Source organism: Triticum aestivum, chromosome 3B (assembly GCF_018294505.1).
Source record: "Triticum aestivum cultivar Chinese Spring chromosome 3B, IWGSC CS RefSeq v2.1, whole genome shotgun sequence".
Classification (NCBI taxonomy): Eukaryota; Viridiplantae; Streptophyta; class Magnoliopsida; order Poales; family Poaceae; genus Triticum; species Triticum aestivum.
In genome coordinates, this window is record NC_057801.1 from 134,054,519 (window position 1) to 134,062,300 (window position 7,782).

Genomic DNA, 7,782 nt, shown 5'->3' on the forward strand with positions numbered 1-7,782 from the left:
GAACCTGTTTTTTTGGTAGATCATGATGAGACCAAGACTAACTGCTGGCAGTTAGCTATAGGGCTATAGTTTTAGGATCATAACCTCTTTGTCTCTTTTCGGTCGACTGGTCGGACCAAGTCGGTAGAACCAGTGGGGCCACGTTGAGTGCACCCACTGGGTGTAGTCCCCGAGACTACTGTTGAATATTTTGATTCGACTGTAGTCTTAGAAATGCTACGTTTTTTCTCTTAGTTACTCGGAAGCAACCTCTCTTTGATACCTGTCGATTGATTATTCACAGAAATCTTGCGAACTTGTGGCTCGCTATACTGAGTTGGAAAACAAACATATCCAGCTCGACCTTGACTTGAAGCTTGTTCAGGAGAACTTTCAGAAGGCGAAGGACGAGGCAAAAGGTATGATTGGTGAGAACTTGACGACTATTCTTATCCTTCCGCCCATCCTTGATTCTGATCCCATTGTCATTTTGCAGATAAAACGAAGGAGGCTCTGAAGAAGAAGGACCAGGAACTTGTCGAGGCGCAGAAGGCGACTTTGGACAAAACGAAGCTTGCGGAAGAGAAGTTGGCTTCAGTCGGTAAACTTGAAGAGGAGAACGCCAACCTGAAAGATGCTCTCGACACGGCCAACAAGGAAGTCAGCCGTCTGAAGAATGACAAGATAGCTCTGAGTGACAAGGCTAGTGAACTGGTGGGGAAGAAGAACGATCCGGAGGCTTATCTGGGAGGGCTCGCCAAGAAGTTGTTCATCATGCTTGAGGGCAATCTCTACTACCCGACTGACTTGTAATCACAGACTTATCATAGAACTGTTGTTTTATCTTTGAGTTGTGTTTACAGAATTCTGCCAAAACTTCGAGGAGGAGACCAGTCGAGTGGAGACAGGCTTGGATCCCATTAATTCTCCTGTGAAGGATGAAACTGCCATGAACGTGCTCCGACTGGAGTCTCGTGTTGCTGGTGTGGTTGAATACCTTGCTCGACTGAAGGTTGCGTCGTCACGGATCGACATGACACTCTGGTCGGGAGAGACGCTTCAAAATGACCTCGAGTCTCTAATGACTCGATTGAATGAAGTTCCAGGTCGAGTGCAAGAATGGAAGAAGTCTTCTGCCAGGTGCGGTGCTGATGTTGCTCTGTCCCTGGTCCGTGTTCACTGCAAGGATGCACGAGAGGACAAGCTGGCGTCCCTCAAAGTGGCCAACACCAAGAAGCATGACTTCCAATCTTTCATGGTGACCTTCATTGCTGCTGCCACTCGGATTGTTGATGGAATCGACCTGGACCAGTCGCGCCTTCCAGTCCTCCGCCCGAGGAGTAAGAAAAACTTCTATGCTTCGCCTTAAATTTGCCTCGGAATGCCGAGTGGTTTTGTAACCGATAAACTTTAACAGGCTTGATGCATGATCACTTCCGAATCCGTAGGATGTTATCTGAACTTGGCTTATCATTGAATATGCTTGCATTTGCCTTCGAGCGAACTTTGTTCTTCACTCGGAATATACTTTAATGTTTGAGACGCAACCCTAAGGTGGAGAATCCAGTCAACCTGCTCTTCACCGCTCTTGCAGGTAAGGATGGAGCACAAATTGCATTCGACCTGCGTCCTTGTAGAGCGCACGTTGTATTTGTGGCTTATCTCCGAAGGAGAAGGTAGCAGTCGACCTGCACCTCGTCGTCCTTGCAGAGCGCACATTGTATTTGTGTCGTAGCTCTGAAGGAGAAGTTAGCAGTCGACCTGCACCTCATCATCCTTGCAGATCGGAATGGATTTCATACATAGGCGAGTATTGGACCGCAACTAAGCCCCCGAGTGGGAGGTTTTCTCTCCACTCGGTAGGATTTTCAAGTACTTAGGCGAGTACTGGACTGCAGCTAAGCCCCCGAGTGGGAGGTTTGCTCTCCACTCGGTAGGATTTTTAAATACTTAGGCGAGTACTGGACTGCAGCTAAGCCCCCGAGTGGGAGGTTTGCTCTCCACTCAGTAGGATTTTCAAGTACTTAGGCGAGTACTGGACTGCAGCTAAGCCCCCGAGTGGGAGGCTTGCTCTCCACTCGGTAGGATTCTCAAGTACTTAGGCGAGTACTGGACTACAGCTAAGCCCCCTAGTGAGAAGCAGACTCACCACCCAGTAGGATTTTCAAATACTTAGGCGAGAACTGGACTGCAGCTAAGCCCCCGAGTGGGAGGTTTGCTCTCCACTCGGTAGGATTTTCAAGTACTTAGGCGAGTACTGGACTGCAGCTAAGCCCCCGAGTGAGAAGCAGACTCACCACTCGGTAGGATTTTTAAATACTTAGGCGAAACGGATTCGCAGCTAAGCCCTGAGTGAGAAGCAGACTCGCCACTCGGTAGGATTTTCAAATACTTAGGCGAAACGGATTTGCAGCTAAGCCTCCGAGTGAGAGGCTTGCTTGTCACTTGGTAGGACATTTTTTTTACAAACTTAGGCGAAACGGATTAGTAGCTAAGCCACCCACTGGGGGATTTCTCACATAAACAAAAGCAACAACAATCAATGGGAAAATTATAAAACTTTTGTCTTTGATAAACAAACTACAGGAGTACTTTTTATTACATCTCATCGAGTGAGTACTTAAGTGTAAAAGGGGCGGAGCAGGTCCGCATTCCAAGCTCGTGGCTCGTCGATCTGGCGACCGACATTGTAAAGACGATATGCTCCATTGTGGAGAACTTTGGTGACGATGAAGGGGCCTTTCCAAGTAGGGGCGAGTTTGTGTGGCTTCTGTTGATCCACTCGGAGGACCAAGTCTCCTTCTTGGAAGGCCCGACTCTTCATGTTTCTGGCATGGAAACGACGCAAGTCCTGCTGATTGATGGTCGATCGGATCATGGCCATCTCTCTTTCTTCTTCTAGAAGGTCGACTGCGTCCTGCCGAGCTTGTTCTGCTTCATCTTTAGAGTAGAGCTCAACTCGGGGTGCATTGTGAAGTAGGTCACTCGGCAGAACTACTTCAGCTCCATAGACCAGAAACAATGTTCGCCCAGTCGACCGATTAGGAGTAGTCCTCAATCCCCAAAGAACTGATGGAAGTTCGTCAACCCACGCGCCTGCTGTGTGTTTGAGATCACGCATCAACCGGGGTTTCAGTCCTTTGAGAATTAGGCCATTTGCTCTTTCTGCTTGTCCATTCGACTGGGGGTGAGCGACGAAAGCGTAGTCGACTCACGTGCCTTGAGAAGCGCAAAAGGCTTTGAATTGGTCGGAATCAAAGTTTGACCCATTATCAGTGATGATGCTATGCGGAACTCCATATCTGAATATCAACTCTCTGATGAAGCTGATAGCAGTGCCGGCATCAAGATTTTTGATAGGCTTGGCTTCGATCCACTTGGTGAACTTGTCGACTGCCACCAGTACATGGGTGAAACCGCTCCTGCCAGTTCTCAGTGGTCTAACCATATATAATCCCCAAACGGCGAAGGGCCAGACGATTGCAATGGTCTTCAAGGCTGAGGCAGGCTTGTGTGACATCTTGGAATAGAACTAACATCCTTCACACTTGTCGACTATCTCTTTCGCCATTTCATTTGCTCTGGGCCAGTAAAACCCCGCTCGGTATGCTTTAGCCACAATAGTCCGATAGGACGCATGGTGGCCAGAGGTCCCCGAGTGGATATCATCAAGAATTATCCGACCTTCTTCTGGCATTATACATTTCTAACTGGCTCCAGTCGCGCTTTCCTTGTACAACTGTCCCTTCATCACAGTAAAGGCCTTGGATCGACGGACGATCTCTCGAGCCTCTTCTTCATTCTCTGGGAGATCTTTCCTTAGGATATACGTGATGTATGGCACTGTCCAGTCGGTGGTGATGACCAAAACTTCCATGATCAGGTCGACCACAGCTGGGACCTCAACTTTAGTCGGATCCGTGGCACTTTTTGGCTGCGGGTCTTCTTCGGTGAAAGGATCCTCTTGAACTGACGGCGTGTGGATGTGTTCCAAAAACACATCACTGAGAATGGCTTATCTCTTGGAACCTATTTTTGCCAAATCACCAGCTGCTTGATTTTTCAGTCGGGGCATATGATGAAGCTCTAACCCCTCGAATTTCTTCTCTATCTTTCTTACTGCATTGCAGTAACCGGTCATGGCTGGGCTTCTGACGTCCCACTCCTTCATCACTTGGTTAACCACCAAATCAGAGTCGCCATAGACCATGAGGCGATGGACGCCGAGTGAAATGGCCATACGCAACCCATACAAAAGTGCTTCGTATCCTGCTTTGTTATTGGAGGAATCAAAGTGAATCTGGAGCACATATCTGAGCTTATCTCCTCGGGGGGAAACCAACACTATCCCAGCACCGGATCCATTCAGCATCTTAGAACCATCGAAGAACATGGTCCAGTGCTCCGAGTGAACTTGAGTCGGCAGTTGTTGTTCGGTCCACTCGGCGATGAAATCTGCTATTGCTTGGGACTTGATGGCTTTCTTTGCCTCAAATCTAATATCTAGGGGAAGGAGTTCAATCTCCCATTTTGCCACTCGACCAGTTGCATCTTTGTTGTGCAGAATCTCTAGCAATGGAGCGTCGCTGACGACTATAATGGAATGGTCAGAGAAATAATGAGCAACCTTCTTCGTGGTCATATAAATCCCATATACAAGCTTCTAATAATGAGGGTATCTTTGCTTTGATGGGGTCAAAACTTCAGAAATATAATATACTGGGCGTTGAACTTTAAAGGCTTTTCCTTCTTCTTCCCGCTTGACCGTAAGTACTATACTGACGACTTGTCCTGTGGCTGCAATGTAAAGCAGCAAAGGCTCTTTGCTGATCGGGGCAACAAGCACCGGCTGGGTGGAAAGCAGGGCTTTTAGCTCTGCAAACGCTGCGTCAGCTTCAGGAGTCCACTCGAACTTGTCTGACTTCTTCATCAGTCAGTAAAGAGGCAATGCCTTTTCACCGAGACGAGAGATGAATCGACTTAAAGCGGCCAAGCAACCAGTAAGCTTCTGAACATCGTGCACACGCACAGGTCGTTTCATTCGGAGTATAGTACTAACTTTTTCTGGATTTGCGTTGATTCCTTGTTCAGAAAAAAGAAAACCGAGTAATTTTCCGCCAGGAACTCTGAATGTGCACTTTGATGGATTAAGCTTGATATCATACCTCCTAAGGTTGGCAAATGTCTCAGCAAGGTCAGTCAGCAGGTCGGAACCTTTTCGTGACTTAACCATAATATCATCCCTGTACGCTTCCACATTCTGACTGATTTGAGTGAGCAATCACTTCTGAATCATCCTCATGAACGTGGCTCCGGCATTCTTGAGGCCGAATGGCATGGTGACATAACAGAAGCACCCGAATGGAGTGAAGAAAGCTGTTTTGATCTCATCGGGTCCATACAGACGGATCTGATGGTAACTGGAATAGGCGTCTAAAAAAGACAGGCGCTCACATCCCGCAGTCGAGTCAACTATTTGGTTGATGCGGGAGAGAGGAAAATGATCTTTCGGGCAGGCCTGATTGATATGTTTGAAGTCAATGCACATGTGAAGTGACTTGACCTTCTTGGGGACCATGACAACATTGGCGAGCCACTCGGAGTGATAAATTTCTCGGATAAACTCTGCTGCTAAGAGCCGAGCCACCTCCTCGCCAATGGCCTTTCTTTTCTGGACGGCGGACCGTCAAAGATGTTCTTTGACAGGTTTTGCTTTTGAGTCGACTCGTAGACGGTGCTCAGCCAGCCCCCTAGGAACACCCGGCATGTCAGAAGGTTTCCATGCGAAGATGTCCCAGTTCTCATGGAGGAACTGGATGAGCGCTTCTTCCTATTTGGAGTCGAGCATTGTGGAGATATGAGTCGGAGCAGCACTCGGGTCGGTCGGGTGAATGTGAATCGGTTTAGTCTCATCAGACGACTGAAATGCTGATTCCGTAGCGGGCTTCTTAGCTCGCAACAAATCACTCGGATCTTCATTTTTCTGGTGTTCCTGCCACTCTTCTGTTGCCATCTGAGCATCGGCGATCTTTGAGCCTTTCTGAAAGCACTCTTCCGCCTTCTTATGATTGCCAGTAATAGTGATCACACCTTTCGGGCCAGGCATCTTTAATTTGAGGTACACGTAGCATGGTCGAGCCATAAAACGTGCATAAGCTGGCCTGCCCAAAATAGCGTGATAGGCACTCTGGAAATCCACAACTTCAAATGTCAATTTTTCTTTGCGGTAATTTTTGGAATCACCGAAAACCACATCGAGAGCAATCTTACCGAGTGACACAGCCTTCTTTCCTGGAATGACTCCATAGAAACTCATATTGCTGGTACTGAGTCTGGACATTGGTATGCCCATCCCTTTCAACGTCTCTGCTTAAAGTATGTTCAGGCTACTGCCACCATCCATCAAAACTTTAGTCAGTCGAGTGCCTTCGACGACTGGGCCGACCACCAGAGCTTGCCTCCCAGGGGTGGCTATGTGTGTCGGGTGATCAGACTGGTCGAATGTGATGGCAGTCTAAGACCATTTCAGATAACTGGGTGTCGCCGGAGCAACCATATTCACTTCTTGGTTGATAACTTTTAGTCGACTTTTGCTTTCAATGTCAGCAAAAATCATCAGGGTGGAATTGACCTGGGGATATCCATCATCACTATCCTCTTTATCCTCAACTTTGTCCGACTCCTTTTCCTTATCTTTGGGTTGTTTCCCCTGGAATTGCTGGATCAAGAGCCGACACTGTCCAGTGGTATGTTTCGGGTAAATGAATTTACCCTCTGCATCTTTTTTCATGTGAATGTGGCACGGCAAATCCATCACGTCATTTCCTTCCTTGTCTTTCACCTTCTTAGGGTTCCAAGACCCTTTAGGCTTCCCTTTAAACTTTCCTTGAGTCACGGCCAAGGCTTCTCCAGGAGCAGCTGGCTCGGCTTTCCGCTTCTGCTTCCAGCTGGAGTTCCCTCCTCCGGTTTCGTGGGCGACTGACTTGTGCTTGACGCTCCGGAACCGATCCTCTTCTTCACCATTGGCATACTTGGTGGCTATCTCCATCATTCGACTCAGAGACATGTCTCCGGTTCGACCAAATTTCGGGTTTAGCTCTCTGTACTTAACGCCTTCCTTGAAGGCACACACTGCTTGGTGATCAGATACATTTTCTACCATGTGATGCAACGTGATCCATCTCTGGATGTAATCTCTCAAAGTTTCATTCGACTTCTGCACACAAGATTGCAGCTCTGTCAGTCCTGCTGGTCGCTTGCAAGTTCCTTCAAACGTTCTGACAAACACTCGGGAAAGATCTTCCCCAGTGTAAATGTTGTTGGGTGCTAACTAATTCAAGCATGCTCTGGCCGAGCCCTCCAACATAAGAGGCAGATGTTTCATGGCTACCTCATCATTGCCGCCACCAATCTGAACAGCCACTCGGTAGTCTTCAAGCCAAGTATCAGGCTTGGACTCACCAGTGAACTTACTGACTCCAGTCGCCAACCTGAAGTTGGGAGGAATCACCGCGGCCCTGATGGCTCTGCTGAAACACTCTGGTCCTGAGACGTGCACTCTGCTGCTGGTGGGTACATCTCTGTCGTGACCCTCTTGGTGAGCTCTGTTCCTGTCGACCAGACATTGAACGATAATGGATCTCGCATCAAAGCCTGGTTCCCTGAGGTCGACTGGGATCCTTCGCCCAACACTGTAATGGCGTTGATCATCCTGTTGTCGAGGCGCGTACGATCCACCTCTTGGGGGAGGGGTGGGCACCCGACGTCGATCATCGCGATCGATTCGGTGATCATACTGCTCAT